The sequence below is a fragment of the Myotis daubentonii genome, chromosome 16 (assembly GCF_963259705.1).
Source record: "Myotis daubentonii chromosome 16, mMyoDau2.1, whole genome shotgun sequence".
NCBI classification, from domain to species: Eukaryota; Metazoa; Chordata; class Mammalia; order Chiroptera; family Vespertilionidae; genus Myotis; species Myotis daubentonii.
In genome coordinates, this window is record NC_081855.1 from 46,454,946 (window position 1) to 46,472,372 (window position 17,427).

A 17,427-nucleotide genomic window follows, 5' to 3' on the forward strand; every position below is an offset into this window, starting at 1 on the left:
GGAAATATAAGAGATAGTTTGCTGGTATGTGCCCCCTTTTTGGTTTTCTGTTGTTTTTGTATGTTTCTGAGACTAGAAAAGAAAATACTGGTTATCTTTAGGATTTGGTGTCTGGATTTGGGTGTCTATAATTTTGAATTATGTATGCTATAGTATTGTTTTTAGTTTTTAAAAAGCATACATGAAGAGAGGCAGGTATAATTTTAACAGTATTTCCAAAGGGGCATAAAACTGTAGCTCTGGAAGGGACCTTAGAGATTCTTGGACAGTTGCCTCAATTTAAAGATGAGAAAACTCAGCCCTGGCCAGGTTGCTCAGTTGGTTGGAGCGTCATCCTGTTCACCAAAATGTTGAGGGTTTGATTCCCTGTTAGGACACATACCTAGGTTGAAAGTTCGATCCTGTACAGTTGGGGCATGTACAGGAGGCAAGGGATTGATATTTCTCTCTCACATCAGTGTTTATCTCTCTCTCCCTTCCTCTCTCTCTAAAGATCTTTCCTCAGGTGAGGAAAGAAAGGAAGGGAGGGATGGAAGGAAAGAAATAAGGCAAGCTCAGATTTCGGAAAGTGTCTACAAAGCTTGCACTAGAGTTCAGGTCCTGAGGACTACAAAAGCTTAAGAATATATTGATTTGTTCTATTCTTAGTCTAACAGTTTATTTAAATGATGTCCTCTTCTTGCTGCAAAGAATTGATTTTGGAAGACCCAATAAAATGTTGACCTTTCTAAGTTCTTTTTTTTTTTTTTTTAACATTTCTTCAAGTCACTATCTCTGGCAATAAAGATAAAGTGGTAGTGGTAACTCTTACCCACATTTTGGAACTTGGAAGACTCAATCCCCTAACAGTGAATTTATTTATGAGTTCTGTAAGTATTTAGTATTTGAAGTGAATTTGTGTTTAGAGTCCAAAGCTTCCCTTTTTTGTTTGAATACCTGACTATTCTAGATTTGTAAAATTGATTTTACTGAGTTTTTGTTCATCTAATACTCATCTAATTTTTGTGACTTCAAAGTGACTTGCTATTGAAAGGCAAAATTTATTTTCTATCAATATCTTCTGTAAAAGATGGTAGTACATTTTTTAAAGGAGGAAAATTTATATATTGAGAATTTCTCAGTTCTTGAAAATATGAGCAGTTTTTCTTTTAATTATAAGTCGAGTCTTTTCCTGGCTCTTTAAGGCCAGAAACATTTTCTCTCTATTCAAATCAAATGATTGGAAAATCATTCAAAAGAAATCTGTAGTAATGAGGCTGGTAGTTCAACATGGGACTGGACATCCAAATTGCATTCAAAGAATATTTTTTATGGTTGATTAACTTTTTCTCCCTCTTTCTCCAATCAGTTTTTTAAAAAGTTTAAAAAAGTATCTTTGCTTGTGAGTCTACTACTTTATAGGTGGGGAATAAAATTTAAATAATCTATAGGCCTCTCTCAAAATGGATACTTTATCTTCTATAATAATAAAAGCGTAATGTGCTAATTAGATTGGATAACTGAATGACCTTCTGGATGTCCTTCTGGATGACCTTCAGATGACCTTCTGGATGAAGCCAGGGCTGTGAGGACCGAGGCAAGCCCACCGCAGCTGCGAGGGCCGAGCCCCTTGCACGAATTTCGTGCATTGGGCCTCTAGTTTGATAATAATTTGATTAGGCTGATAAGATGAATCTTTGTTTTTTGAAGAAAAGGGTTTTTAGGAAATAAACCTTTTCCCATCTTAAGGATCAGAGTAAATCATGTCTGTACAGTTTTAATCAGTAAAGTTTTGATTGAATTGAAAGGAAGTAAAGGTTATAGAGGGCCAAGAACAAATAGAGTTGGAAATTTGTCTTTGTAACCCTGTGTACTTAGGGGTGAATCCAGTTTGTATAACTACTTTACTTCTGTTGGCATTCGGTAGTTTGACAGTTGACTTAATTTGGTTAGGTAAGACTTTAAAGCTACATTGGAGGATGTCAGTGTTACATGTGTTTTCTGGTTTGTTTTCAGTATCCTTTCTGATAATGGAGAGAAGAATTTGTTTGGTCCATTTGGACTCTTCAAATTGGGTAACTATTGTGCCTCATCAATTTCTTTTCTTTTTACATTTCAAATCATTATTGAACTCAAATGTCCTTAATTATAGTTTGACTGTTTTTTACTAATGCATTATCTTTCATTTACCCACGTTGAAATTCTTGAGCCCAGCACCTGCATTTTTCAATGTAACTATAGGGAGATAGTAGAATAGCTTGGGTTTTGGTCTAAATGCTGCTCCTGGCCTCCTGTGTATACTATATTACATTGCACAAGCCACTAAGCTGCTTTGGGGTTCGTTTTCCTAATCTGTAAAACAAAATCATTTGGATGTTCATTAAGTCCTTTTATATCTCTAGAATTATTTTACTAATTTCTTTATTTGCCAGATATTTATGAACACCTTCTATGTGCCAGGCACAACACAGGATGCTCTGGGTGCAAGTCCCTTGCCCTCAAAGAGTATTCAGACTAATAACAAAGAACTCCCTTCACTTCATTCTTATCACTTCAGTCTTTTACTTTTGAAGAATTAAGTAGTATTAGCAAGTTTTCTTGATTTTTTATTATCATTCAATAAGGTATTTGTTGAAATTGTTGGTATTATAGACATCTCCATCTCCAAAAATGCCCTTATATCTACCTTTATTTTTCTATTTGTAAGCCAGTTTCTCATCTTGGAAAACAGATCTTGGATCCCCAGTCCCATTATGATTAGATGTTTTCTTTACGTGATAGACAGTAAGTCATGTATTATAGAGTAAGGATTGGTGGTCAAAAAAAACTGGTGATTTCTTTAAGGCAAATAAAAAGTAATGACAGAGTCTAGACCAGTGATGGCGAACCTTTTGAGCTCGGTGTGTCAGCATTTTGAAAAACCCTAACTTAACTCTGGTGCCGTGTCACATATAGAAATTTTTTGATATTTGCAACCATAGTAAAACAAAGATTTATATTTCTGATATTTATTTTATATATTTAAATGCCATTTAACAAAGAAAAATCAACCAAAAAAATGAGTTCGCGTGTCACCTCTGACACATGTGTCATAGGTTCGCCATCACTGGTCTAGAGGCTTGATATTGTTTTTAAAATAGAAGCATAAATGGATATATTAGAAAAAATTTCAAAAAGATTAACGATGGCTTTGTTTAAAAATTTTTATACCTAAAAGAGAGAAGAAAATTTCTGTTGGGTGCTAAAAAGAAAAAGATGAGTGTGTGCAGCTTCTGACTTTGAACTGAATATTATATTTACTTAGAGCCCCCCCACTGTCTAGATCAGGGGTGGGCAAACTTTTTGACTTGAGGGCCACAATGGGTTCTTAAACTGGACCGGAGGGCCGGAACAAAAGCATGGATGGAGTGTTTGTGTGAACTAATATAAATTCAAAGTAAACATCATTACATAAAAGGGTACAGTCTTTTTATTCAATAGTTTTATTCATTTCAAACGGGCCGGATCCGGCCCGCGGGCCGTAGTTTGCCCACGGCTGGTCTAGATCCTGGTTTTCAGCTTTCCAGGACCAGAATGTCAGTATTATAAGTGCTCTCAGAAGAGATGATCAGGCTCTGGACTGTAAACAGTGTAGTGGATTAATTTGCATAAAAATTCACATAAAACAAATCATAGAAGGTGTGAGTAGGACTGCTACTTCTGACTGTAGTCAGAGTATGCTAGGTGACTTTTGAGCTAAGACCAAAATAACAAGAAGCAAGAAAAGTGAATATCTAGGGTTTTCTAGGCTGAGGGAAAACAATACAAAGACCCTGTTATGGAAACAGGTGTGGCTTATTTATAGAAAGAAGGCCAGTGTGTTTGGAGTGAAGATAGTGATGTAGAAGGGTAGGTGATGAATTTGGTATAGTGGGCCAGCACTTACAGCAGTGGTTCTCAACCTTCCTAATGCCACGACCCTTTAATACAGTTCCTCATGTTGTGGTGACCCCCAACCATAAAATTATTTTCGTTGCTACTTCATAACTGTAATTTTGCTACTGTTATGAATCGTAATGTAAATATCTGATATGCAGGATGTATTTTCATTGTTACAAATTGAACATAATTAAAGCATAGTGACGAATCACAAAAACAATATGTAATTATATGTGTTTTCCGATGGTCTTAGGCAACCCCTGTGAAAGGGTCGTTCGACCCCCAAAGGGGTCTTGACCCACAGGTTGAGAACCGCTGACTTATAGGTTCAGGTAAAGATATTGAATTTTATTCTAAGTGTGGTTAAATGGAAGAGAGACATGATCTGATTTACTTTGTAAAAGTTCATTGTGGCTGCTATGTGGAGAATAGACTGTGCTATAGAGGAAGCTGGGAGATCAATTAGAAACTGCCGGAAGCCGGTCCATCCTTGCTGCTTGACACAGTCGCTGCAGGGAAGAAACATCTGCACAGCATATGTTTCAAGGGACCTGGTGTATATGGCATACTGTTCTTAATATGTTTGCTCACCTTCTTGGCGCTATGTGTTTTAACCAAGGTCACCTCTCTGAGAAAGGTTGTTTCCCCAGGTAGGGATTTTTCCCTGAAGTTAGGGAGGGAATAAAACCCCTTAACTAAATGCCAGGCGGGTAATCACTTTAACTACAGTCACCCTTAAGCTACATAATCTTTACTCCCTGGAATGGAGATAAGAAACGCCCTAACCTTTGGAATAGAAATTGACAGGATTAAAAATCAACTGGTATAAATACAGATGTAACAAGACAATAAAAGACAGAACCTGGCTGGAGATCCTGGCTAGGCTGCTGATCAACTGAACGCTGTCTCCGTGTCATTCCTTCTTCGCCGACTCCGTCCACACCTTTGGGGACCCCTGGACTGCTGGGGTTGGACCCCAACAAGAAACCAGTTAACACTGGTTTAGGTAAGAGAAAATGGACAGAAATGGATAAAATTAAAATGGGTAGATGTGTGGAATATATTAGGGAGCAGGACAGCTGACAGGACTTGCTGATAGATCGGATATGAAAAGATAGGTTTTGGGCCCTGGCTGGGGGCTCAGTTAGTTGGAGCTTTGTCCCATACACATCCCTGCTTCCTTTCTCTCTAAAAAACAATGACAACAACAATAAAAAGCCATATCCTCGGATGAGGATTTTAAATAAAAAAGGTTTTGGGTTGAGCAAATGGATAGAAGATGGTGTCACTCAGTATTTTAGTCATGTTAGATATCTGAAATGAGTATAGTAAAGTAATGATAGAAATTGTATTTTTAAATTTTGTAATCTTATTGTAAAAGAGAGAGATCTCTAGAGAAGAAAAAGACACTTGATTCTCAGAAACTCAGACTAGAAAATTACTCTGGCATGTAAGAACAGTAGACATTTTATTTTTTTAAATTAATGATTGGGGATGAAAGCATGGAAAGGCATTCTAAAAGTATTAGGACATATGACTTGTGCCCGGGGCCCAGTCTTGCAAGCAGATAGGCATGAGCCTATCAACAATTTGCCCAGGTCTCCCATTAGTAACAGTGCTTAGAATTCATTAGGACAAAGAGCATACTTTTTGACAGAGTTGCCACTTGAAAATGAAATTGGTATTGGAAGCTGGGGTATATGAATGTCTTCGTAGCAGATATTTTTCAAATTCTGTATGTTGAGTAAAAGACTATCTGATCTAAGAATCACCTAGTCACATGAATTACAAAGTATTGGATTAGGAGTTCTGAACTCAAACCCCTTAATAGCTGTGTGACCGTGACAGATTGTAACCTCTGAGCTTCTGTTTCCTTATTTGTAAAATACTTGCCCTGCATGCCTCACAGAGCTGTTTAAAATCCCAAATAAGATCATGAATGTCAAAGTACTGTGAAGACTGTGAAGCACTGCTTGCTTGTGAGAGACTGCTTATATAGCCTAAAGCTTTTAACAAAAAGGACCTTGGACTTTTTTTTAAGAGGACCAGGAGGATGTGATGGGAGTGTATGGATTGTACCTCTACTGTGAATCTTGAGGTTATCTGTCTACTAGTCTATAGTACTCAACTGTACATATCTATTCTAAGTGGCTTTATTATTATTAACCCAGGTGCCTTGTGAAACAGAGGATTCCAGATACATTTAAATGCTATAAAAATGATAAAATGTACAAGCAAGTTTGGTTTTGCTCTTCCATTAGGTAGTTAGAACTTTATCCCTAGCCATAATGTCAACATGAAAGGCAGGAAAATATGGTTAGTATTTTTTACTTTAATTTTTCCCCCTTTACTTGACCTTTGGGCTGTGGAGTGGGATTTTGTTTGGTTTACTTGGAAATATCTTTTCCTTAAGAAGTGAAATTTATAAACATGCCAGAGGCTTGCTAGCAGTTGAAGGCAACTGTTGGTCAGCAAGAGAATGGGAAGGGGAAAAACAGGTTGGGGTGGAAAAAGTAAAGGAATAGGGAGGAAAAACATATTTGAAAGAAGAGAAAAAGCTTAAATCATTTCAGAAAGTCTCAAGTTTTTTTAAAATAAGTATTAAAATTTGAAGTGATTCAAGAAGTAGGGATTGGTCCTTAGAGAGGGGCATAAGTAAAATGAGGGAAAGATGGAGGACAAGTCTACAGAAGGTTTAGAAGGTAGAACAGAACAGAGGTTCTATAGCGGTTAGAAGGTTAGAAAGGAACAAGAAGGGACTCTGTGGAAACATGGTTCCTTATGAGGATTAGGCCTCTCTGAAGATATGCTGGATTACTATGGTAGTATTATTTTTATTTAAAATGTAATTTTTTACTGAAGTATATGAAGTCAGTCTGTTTACTCTCTCCCTTTTCAAGTAACCCTAGTGCTGTGTAATTCCCGTCAACCAGGAAAAATATTTTACCAACAAAAGCTGGACTTTTCATTATTGAGAAGATAGGAACTGAATTCATTGGCTTATTTTGTTTGTTTGATTCCAATTGCAGTATTGTCTGTCTGAAATATTGCTCTGATGTCGATTTTTCAAAACTTTTTTAATTTACTTTTTCCTCTGAATTCATTGATTTTGAAGCTTTTTCAAAAAACCAAACAAGTAGAGAGATTGTGACAAACACCTTCAGCCCCCCCTTTTTTTTCCACTTGCTCAGTTCTTTTTCCCACCCTTGTTCCCCAGAGACAACCTGTTACCATAAATTCAGTGTGCATCCCTCCAGCGCAGTGTGTGTGAAATATATAAATGTATGTATAAATATATAAATAAATTCTATGGAAGTCATTTTTTTTTTCATTTATTCTTGTTTTTCAACATCTGTTCATCTGAATACATACAGATCTAGGTCCCTCATTTTAGCTGTTTTATTTTTATTTCACTGTAAGACTGTTTCATGTTTCACAGTTTCCCCAAATCCCTTTGATGGCTATATAAATTGTTTTCATTTTTTTGCCATTAAAAACAAAACTCCAGTGAACAAAAACTCATACATATCCCTTATGGTTTTCTCCTCCTCTCACTCCTCCTTTTTCTCCTTCTTTTGGTTGTTGCTTTGGTGTTTTGATTCTCTTCTAAGTAACTTTTTTTTTTTTAATTAAATCTTTATTGTTCAGATTATTACATTTGTTCCTCTTTTTTTCCCCCCCATAACTCCCCTCTTCCCAGTTCCCGCCCCACCCTCCGCCCTCACTCCCCACCCACTGTCCTCATCCATAGGTGCACAATTTTTGTCCAGTCTCTTCCCACATCTCCCACACCCCTTTCCCCCCCAAGAATAGTCAGTCCATTCCCTTTCTATGTCCCTGATTCTATTATAATCAACAGTTCATTCTGTTCATCAGATTATTAATTCACTTGATTCTTAGATTCACTTGTTGATAGATGCATATTTGTTGTTCATAATGTGTATCTTTACCTTTTTCTTCCTCTTCCTCTTCTTAAAGGATACCTTTCAGCATTTCATATAATCCTGGTTTGGTGGTAATGAACTCCTTTAGCTTTTCCTTATCTGTGAAGCTCTTTATCTGACCTTCAATTCTGAATGATAGCTTTGCTGGATAAAGTAATCTTGGTTGTAGGTTCTTGGTATTCATCACTTTGAATATTTCTTGCCACTCCCTTCTGGCCTGCAAAGTTTCTGTTGAGAAATCAGCTGACAGTCGTATGGGTATTCCCTTGTAGGTAACTGAGTTTCTTTCTCTTGCTGTTTTTAAGTTCTCTCTTTATCTTTTGCTCTTGGCATTTTAATTATGATGTGTCTTGGTGTGGTCCTCTTTGGATTCCTTTTGTTTGGGGTTCTCCGCGCTTCTTGGACCTGTAAGTCCATTTCTTTCACCAGGTGGGGGAAGTTTTCTGTCATTATTTCTTCAAATAGGTTTTCAATATCTTGCTCTCTCTCATCTTCTGGCACCCCTATAATTCTGATGTTGGTACGCTTGAAGCTGTCCCAGAGGCTCCTTACACTATCCTCGCATTTTTGGATTCTTTTTTCATTTTGCTTTTCCGGTTGGATGTTTTTTGCTTCCTCGCATTTCAAATCATTGACTTGATTCTTGCGCTCCTCTGGTCTGCTGTCGGGCGTCTGTATAATATTCGTTATTTCAGTCCGTGTATGCTTAATTTCTAGTTGGTTCCCCAATATAAGATCGAGGGTCTTATCAGTTTTCGTGTAGATCTCATTAAGTTTATCGACAGCTTCTAAACAGTTCTTGAGAGACCTTAAAAGTGTGGTTCTGAACTCTATATCTTTCATTGACAATTTTGTCCTGTTTCTTTGTCTCCGCATTTTGTTATGCTTCCTTGGTGTACCCCCTAGTGGTCTTTGTTCGAAGTCTTATAGTTAAATCTTGATTGTTGTAGCTAATACCAGGGAGGGTTTGACCTCCAGGCCAAGTGGCTATGAGAATCAGCTGTGTCAGCAGTGAGAGAACTTCTGTCCTCTAGGGAGGTGCTAATCTAGCCTTTGCCTGAGGCTATCCGGCAAATGCCTCTGTGCAGGGCTTGGGCGGGGCGGGTCGCACAGGATCAACAGGGTGGGCCGGAGAGAACAGTTATGGCGGCTCTCAGTCCTGTCCCCAGGGGCTCTGCCTCTCTGAGTCCCAGCACCCGCTGCAAAGCTGGGAGAGAAAGCTGCACTCGCTCTGACCGAAGCCAGACAGTCCCGATTCTCCCGTTTGAGTCTGGGTCCCTAAGGACTCGCCCGTATCTGGTGCTCAGAGTCTGCGACTCCCTCCGGATTGAAAACAACAACCGCGCCCTCCGCCGCCAGCCCGCTCCGCGCACTCCGCACCTCAGAATTTGACTTCAGCACTGCGCCTCCTCTGAGTGTCCGTGTGCGTTTCTCTTTCCTCCTAGTTGTAGGACTTCCACTCAGCCAGCGTTCCTGTGGTTCTGGGTGATGTCCGTTCCGTGTTTTAGTTTCACTTTTGAAGTAGTTGTTCAAAGCAGCAAACTCCGGCGTTAACCTATGCCGCCATCTTGGTTCTCCCCTATCCTAAGTAACTTTTTATGTGAATTCTTCCACTTGGTTTAGCACTTTGAAGAAAAGGAGGGATCATTTGAGGAGAGGGAGTAATGAGAATCTTCCACAACTTGGAATGCAAATCTTTTTTTTTTTAAATTAAATTTATTGGGGTGATATTGGTTAATAGGATCATATAGGCTTCAGGTGTGGATTTCTATGTTACAAGATCTGCATATTGCACTGTGTGCCCACCACCCAACAGTCTTCTGTTACTAGGGCCAGAGGCTCTGAAAATTTCTTTTCCTATGGATTTATTTTGGAATATGATAAATTTGGCAACCCTTGCATGTTAATATTTTGTGATTTTATTGCCTCATATCCAATAGCTGCTTTTCATAGATGTCTATAATTACCGCTTCCCCTTCTCCCCCTATGTTTTCTTTTACTACTTTTTTTTAACTCCTATAATATTCCCTGCCCACTAAATGTAGGCCCAGCTCCAATCCAGTTCATGCAATTCTTTTTAAAAAATATATATTTTTATTGATTTCAGAGAGGAACGGAGAGGGAGAGAGATAGAAACATCAGTAATGAGAGAGAATCATTGATTGGCTGCCTCCTGCATGCCCCCTTACTGGAGATCAAGCCCGCAACCCGCGTATGTGCCCTTGACTGGAATCAAACCTGGGACCCTTCAGTCTGCAGGCTGACATTCTATCCACTGAGCCAAACCAGCTAGGGCAAGCTCATGCAATTCTTTTGTCACCTTATAAGTTCAGCATGATACAAACATAGTCGATATTTATGAAGAGTTCTTGGAGTGTTCTTAGCCAAATTAAGCATTTTAAAAATATAAACCTTCACCTTAGATAAGAATTATTACAGGTAAATTTTAATCTGGGACCATATGTTTCAATGACCAGTGTTTTTCATTTATAATTTTTTCTGGAGTCTTTAATCCACTATACTTTTATTCATTATTGTGAGGCTGAGTATATTTTTAATTTTTATATTCCATATTTCCCCTCCCACTTAAAGGTGGATTCTATTCAGAGCTTTGAGCAGTTGGAATGCTGAAGTGTTACAAATGAAAACTGTTACTCTTCTCTAATAATACACTCTGCCAGCTGCAAGTATTTGAGTAGGAATTCCTTAACTAGTTTGGGCAGCCACCTCATATATGAATATATATTAATGGTAGATTCACCTCATGAATATATCAACAATCTTAAGAATTTGAGAAGAATTTATGTGCTACATATTTTTAAAAACAATTGATAAAACTTAAAATGGAAATCTTAGTAATAAATATAATTGTACAACATGAGATGGCTGTGTATTTTTTCTGAGATTTGTTATCTTAGGAGATGGTTCAGGTCACAGGTTATTCTGGTTGGAAAGTAACCTTTGGATCTAGGCTTACTCCGAATTTAACTTGTCACCCTGTAGACTTTCTTTAGTGAATTGTCCTCCTTATGCCATTGTAATCACTGTTTGAATGGAGTCCCTTACCTGCACTTTATCACATCAGTCCCACATTTTATGCTGTGTAGAAATGTTCCTATGTTAAATATTTCTGTAGAAAAAAATTATATTCTTGTATGGAATACTAACACCATGGAGTTTTGTTTTCCCTTCTACTCTGGAAACTCATAAAAATTTAGGTCCTAAGTAAAAAATAATTTTTTTTCAAACTATAATTTCCTTCTTGGGCTGTTTCATCTAGATATACAACAAGAGCCTTTATTGTTTCTGTGTTAGTAAAAATATAATGTAAAGAATTTCTTGAAATTATATTTTATTTGCAAAATTTTTAAAAACCTTTTTTTCTGACTATAAAAGTCAAACATGCTTTTTTTTTTCCCCCCCATTTGTGTGGAATATAGAGAACAACATAGACTGATGAACAGGGACAGATCCAAAGACAGAGAAAGAGCGATCAGACTATTAATCCCCAGAGGGAAAGTAGGGAGGGTGGGGGTAAGGGGAAGAGATCAATTAAAGGACTTGTATGCATGCATATAAGCCAAACCAATGGTCATGGACAACAGGGGGATGAGAGCATGAGTGGGGCGGGGGGTGGGGGGAATGGAGGATGGGGACTAATGGGCGGGATGAGGACACATTTGTAATACCTTAACTAATAAAGAATTTAAAGATTAAAAAAAAAAGAACAGAAAACAACAAAAAGTATAGGTAAAAGAAGCAATCACTCAGTCTTCATGCTGTATCTTGTCAGGCAGTTCCCACAGTGATTATGCCATTGTGTACCTGCACCAGCAATTCAGGGGAGTCCTTGTGTCTTTGGGCTCTCTCAGCATTGCTATTAAAACAGGCACCGCACATTTGTTAGGGGAAATATAATTTCATTTATATCAACTTTATATAAATCTTACCTATGACTCATTAATATTAATAAGAACACAAATCTGAAACTTGTTAGTAAAACAAACTTTATTCTTTATTTTAAAAAATATATTTTTATTGATTTCAGAAAGGAAGGAAGAGGTAGAGAGATAGAAACATGCATGATGAGAGAGAATCATGGGTCGGCTGCCTCCTGCAAGTCCCCCGCTGGGGATCGAGCTCACAACCCGAGCATGTGCCCTTGACCAGAAGCGAACCTGGGACCTTTCAGTTCACAGGCCGATGCTCCATCCACTGAGCAAGACCAGCTAGGGCTATTATTAATTTTGACATATAGAAAGAGGAAACTTATTTTTTGGATAGAAATCCAAAAGAAAAGGAAATTAATTCAATCATTTATTAAGTATTTATTTCTGGTCTTCCATGTGCCAGACACCGACGGGTGCAGCAGCAAAATAGACAAGAGTCTACCTTCTTACATTCCAACTACAATAAGGTAGATGACTTCAAGTGCTATAGAAAGAAATAATGGAGGAGTACTATTGGGGCTATAGGGGTAAGGATTACATTTTTAAGTGTGTCAGGGTAGGCCTCACAGAGATGGTGACAATTACAGAAAGACCCAACAATGGTGAGGGTGTGTGCCAAGAGAATATCTCAGGGAAGAGTCGTAGAGAAAGGCCAAGTACAAAGCCCTGAGACAGGAACGAGCCTATTCTGTTTGAGGAACAAGAGCAAAGAAGGGCAGTGTGGCTGAAACATAGTGAGGTCAGGAGAATGTAATTGGAGATGAGGCAGGAGAGGCAGGAGAGGAAATGATGTCCAGACTGTGCTGGGGCTTTAAGCCATTGTCAGGATTTTGGCTCTTACTCGGAGTGAGATGGGAGGTCATTGGAGGTTTCAGGCCACAATTAAACTAAAACGGTAAAACCAAAATATACTTGTATCCTGGCTTTGCTTTTTCAGAGGCTTTTGTTTATTTCTTATAATACTTTGGGTATTCAGTAATGGCTCCTGGTAGGTAGCCATACATACATAGATTTAAATGTTTGTGTCTGTATTGAAAATTTTCTTGAAATACAGATCTTAGGTGTTATTACATATAAACTCAAAGAAAGCAAGTATAGTAAGAAAGCCTGTTTGTAGTTATTCATTTCTGGGTGGCCCTGCTCTGTTACCCAGTTCTCATCCTAAATTGTCTTGGGGGGTGGGGAATCAAGGGTGTATTGTGCAAGACATTTATTTACTCTTAGACATTGGAAGAAATAAATAGGTATTATTTATAATAAGTATTAAATATATTTAATAAGTAAATATGTAAATAAAATTTAAACACACACATAGTTGACCCTTAAACAATGCAGGGTTTAGGGGCACCAATTCCCCCATGCAGTTGAAAATCCATGTATACCTTTGACTCCCCCAAATTAAACTAATAGGCTACTGTTGACTGGAGGCCTTATCGATAATAGTCAGTGGATACATATGTTGCATGTTATGTGTGTATATACTGTATTACACTATAGTAAGCAAGAGAAAAAATGTTAAAATCACAGAGGGAAAAAATACTGTAGTACTTTTGAAAAAACTCTGTTCATAAGTGGACCCATGCAATTCAAAACCGTGTTGTTCAAGGGTCAACTGTATGTACACTCTTGGATTGTTTTAACATATGTTTTGAAAATTTTAATTATGAAACATAATAGAGAAATAACAAAACAACTGTATAAAGATTAATTATTTTTAAAAGTCCCTATATAACCAGCAATAGGACCTAGAAATATATCATTGCTACACCCTGAAGAAGCTCGCTGTGTGCCTCTCTTAGCTTATTAACCATACTTTTGCTCAGAGGTATGACTAGTCTGACATTTATGATAATTACTAGTGACCTGTTAGGCGAAATTGCGCGAGACCCGGGATATCCACCCCTCTCGCCCCCGTGCCATGGGATGCCCGGAGTCCTGGAGTGCCACCCTGGTGCCCTGCCTCCGGTCCACATGCAGCGGCCACGGGGCTGTGGAAACCCTGGCAGAAGCAGCGAAAAGTGGCCGCCGGACCTGCCAGCTCCACCGCCGCTGCCCCCCCCTGCTGTGTGTGCCGCCATCTTGTGACAGTGTTACAGCATGAGAGTCAATTTGCATATTACCTCTTTATAATATAGGATATCCTTACTTTGTGATGTTACTATCTAGGTTTCATTGCAAACCATATAGCTTAATTTTGTCTGCTTTTGAACTTTATATACATGGAATAATACTGTAAGTGTTCTTTTGTGTCTTCTTTCAGACCAAATAGTATGTTTGTAACTTTAATCCATGTCATTATGTAGAACTGTAGTTTAATTTCATTGCCATATAGCATCATATTATTTGAACATACTCCAACTTATGTAGCCATTCTAGGGTTGATGATGTTTTTGGCCATTATGAATACTACTACTATGAACTTTTTTTTTTCATGTGTGCTGATGGAAATGTGCAAGAGGAGTTTCTCTGGGCCATATTTGAGAGTGAAATTGCTGGATCTTTAGTTTTATTAGATAACAAACCGTTTTTCCAAAGTGGTTGTACTAATTTGTCCTACCAGGAGTGTGAAGAGTGTCCCTGTTCCTCCTAATCCTTACCAGTATTGTCAGACTCTTTAAATTTTGCTAATCCTTTGGGCCTAAACTGTTCATTCTAGCAAATTAACTGAGAAACCAAAACCTTAAACTTAAAAAACAGAGAGAGAGAGAGAGAGAGAGAGAGAGAGAGAGAGAGAATGCACATGCAAAGGACTAAAGGTTTTGACTTTAAGAAACATAGATATTCAGAACATTTTTATTTAAGTTCGGTGATAACTTCTGCCTAAGGAGTAGTTACTTACAAAGTCTTAAAGGCATGTTATCTGTCTATACCCTCAGAAGATCAGGAACCTTTTCTGTGTTTTTTGGGGGATGTGTGTGTGTTTTGAAACCACTACATCTCAAATAATGCCTTACACAGTTGGTGTTCAGTAAATATTAATTAAATGAATTCAGCCTGACTCTTGCTACTCTTAAATCTTCTGATCATGATTGTCCTATTTTAACATCAGTAGTTTAAGACAATTTTTGGTGAGGGCTCATTCCATTACTGATAGTAACCAGATTTGGTTTACCAAAATAAGAGAAATTCATTTGTACCAGTGTAACAGTTAAAGATAATGTTTACATTTTCAGGAAAAGATGCCGTTTTTAAGGAATTAGCCCCAATATATGCAGTACTTCTTTTCCTGCTAAAAGGAAGAGAGCACCAGAATTTTATGACTGCATGAGGCTTCTGAAGCTTTGCACCCACTCTTATTCCTGTTTCTATTTTGAGTCACTTTGTAGGATATGATAGATTATTAGGTAGTGCAATGATGGTGTTTAGCCAAGTTATCTCACCAGTCTTCAACAGGAACCTAATGTTACAACTGTTTATCAAAACCATAGGAAACACGGCTTTGTTTATTAAATGCATCTGGTTTTGGTGTAATTGACCCACAGAACACTTTTTTAAAGGGGTATTTTACATAAAAACTTCATAGTAATTCTTTCAATATTTTGTGAGGGAGCTGGCAAAAGTGATCACTCCTCTCATGTTACTGTGGGGCAAGCCACTTATTTCATTTTGCTACATTCATAGGCCAGTTAATTAGAATAATTAGCTTTGGATTTTCCTGACTTTAATTTCTAAGTATTATCTTTTTGAAAGATCACTAAAAAAAAAAAATAGAGCACTCAGGACTACAGATATAAGAATGGTAATTTGACTTGTAAATCCTAGCAACTGTACACCTCCTTTTGTAAGATTTCCCCATTGCAAAATAGCCAAAGTAAGCACTTGTATGAGATTCAGAATCTAGTTAAGTCTGATTCATCATCTCTATTTCCAACAGAGATTTCCTGTTAGACAAGACAAATTGGTCTTCCTACTACTGACTTAACTTGGTGAGTTTTCATATAGTTTTATTTTAAATATAGTTTAAGATGAAGAAAAAAGTGGAATGAAATGCATAGAAATATTTACCATGACTTTTAAAAATGCACATCTTGAGTGCAATCAATCTACTGTTTCATTTCAGTGCAAATGGTATGTAAAGTTGGAAGTCATAGAAAGTAAGCAGGTAGGGTGCCCTAACCGGTTTGGCTCAGTGGCTAGAGCGTTGGCCTGCGGACTGAAAGGTCCCGGGTTCGATTCCGGCCAAGGGCATGTACCTTGGTTGCGGGCACATCCCCAGTGGGAGGTGTGCAAGAGGCAGCTGATCGATGTTTCTCTCCCATCGATGTTTCTAACTCTCTATCCTTCTCCCTTCCTCTCTGTAAAAAATCAATAAAATATAGATATATAAAAAAAAAAAGAAAGTAAGCAGGTAGGGTGATATTTAAAAAAACAACAACATGAGCATAACAAACTGTGAAAGAAACCCTTTTAATAAGTGCCCTCAAAGTAAGTTTTATTCTAAATATTCATTCCTGGAGTAAACTAGAGTTATTCTTCTGGTGACTATTTTATACAGATAGGATTAGGCTATATAATGATGGTGGAGAAGAGAAAAGATGTTTGGATTTAAAATTTTAATCAACAGTTGATAATGCATGATTTTGAAACCTTAGGGTAAGATTGTTTCTCTCTAGAAAAGATCTTCAGGGAAATTAGAATTGCAGTTTGGTTTTTTTAAAATATATTTTATTGATTTTTTACAGAGAGGAAGGGAGAGGGAGAGGGATACAGAGTTAGAAACATCCATGAGAGAGAAACATCGATTCAGCTGCCTCTTGCACGCCCCCTATTGGGGATGTGCCCGCAACCCAGGTACATGCCCTTGACCAGAATTGAACCTGGGACCCTTCAGTCCGCAGGCCAGGCCGACACTCTATCCGCGGAGCCAAACCGGTTAGGGCCAGAATTGCAGTTTAGAAAAGGAGGTACCTTAAAGCAATTCATGGGTTTCATTTTACTCTATAAAAGGAGTTTGATGTTGAGCAGATTGCCTTTGTTGTATGTACCCTTAGAACCCATCTCTTTGTGGGTAACTTTAAAAAAATCATTCTATTATTCTAGCTAGCATCTTAAAACTTTTACTTTGTGGTATGCGATTCTTGCCTCAAATGCTTAAGTATGTTTTTACAGTGTTTTAGTGGGTAAAACAGGTGTTATTGCTTGTTAATCTAAATTCTGACACAAATCATTGGGAGGCAGGAAATTCTGTTAAAGCAGACATTCTGTCTAACTTTCCCTTGTTTTGTCTGCCTGTGTGGTTTCACTTTTTCCTTGTGTCATGAATTTTGGAATGAACATTTAAAGCTGAGAACTTCCTGCCCATCCTTTGTTCCATTTAGTTTAGTTAGAACCTTACCATTTACATAGAAATGGACTTATTTTCATAACTTTAGAATAAGAGAGAATTTATTTTCTGCCAATATTTGCTATGCAAGGAGCATGGGTTCATGTAAACAGTCATCAGATTTCTTTAGTTAAGGCCATAGTTAAAGGAGAAGATAAAGCATATGTATACCTCAGTCTCTTACAGTTAGGGGGAGGTCTAGGTATCTCTCATAAAGAGGTAGCTCCAGAAAATACTGAATTCCGTTAAAAATAAGTCTTTTTTAAACTAGATAGTATTACATTAGTTAATGCTGAAGGAAATTGATTGCCCA

General features: G+C 37.7%; 1 protein-coding gene across 4 annotated transcripts in view; it reads left to right on the forward strand.

Annotated features, from left to right (window-relative positions):
* The window catches only part of SPOP (speckle type BTB/POZ protein), an 81,144-nt gene that overhangs the window by 31,213 nt on the left and 32,504 nt on the right, over window positions 1-17,427 (forward strand). The window contains exons 2-3 of one of the 4 annotated variants that reach the window (XM_059670680.1): window positions 1,996-2,054; window positions 15,666-15,717. The exons of 1 other annotated variant lie outside the window; for it this stretch is intronic. The gene's annotated coding sequence lies outside the window, so the exon portion shown is untranslated. The remainder of the gene's footprint in view (window positions 1-1,995; window positions 2,055-15,665; window positions 15,718-17,427) is intronic. 2 more of the 4 variants (XM_059670682.1, XM_059670678.1) reach the window with 2 other exon arrangements.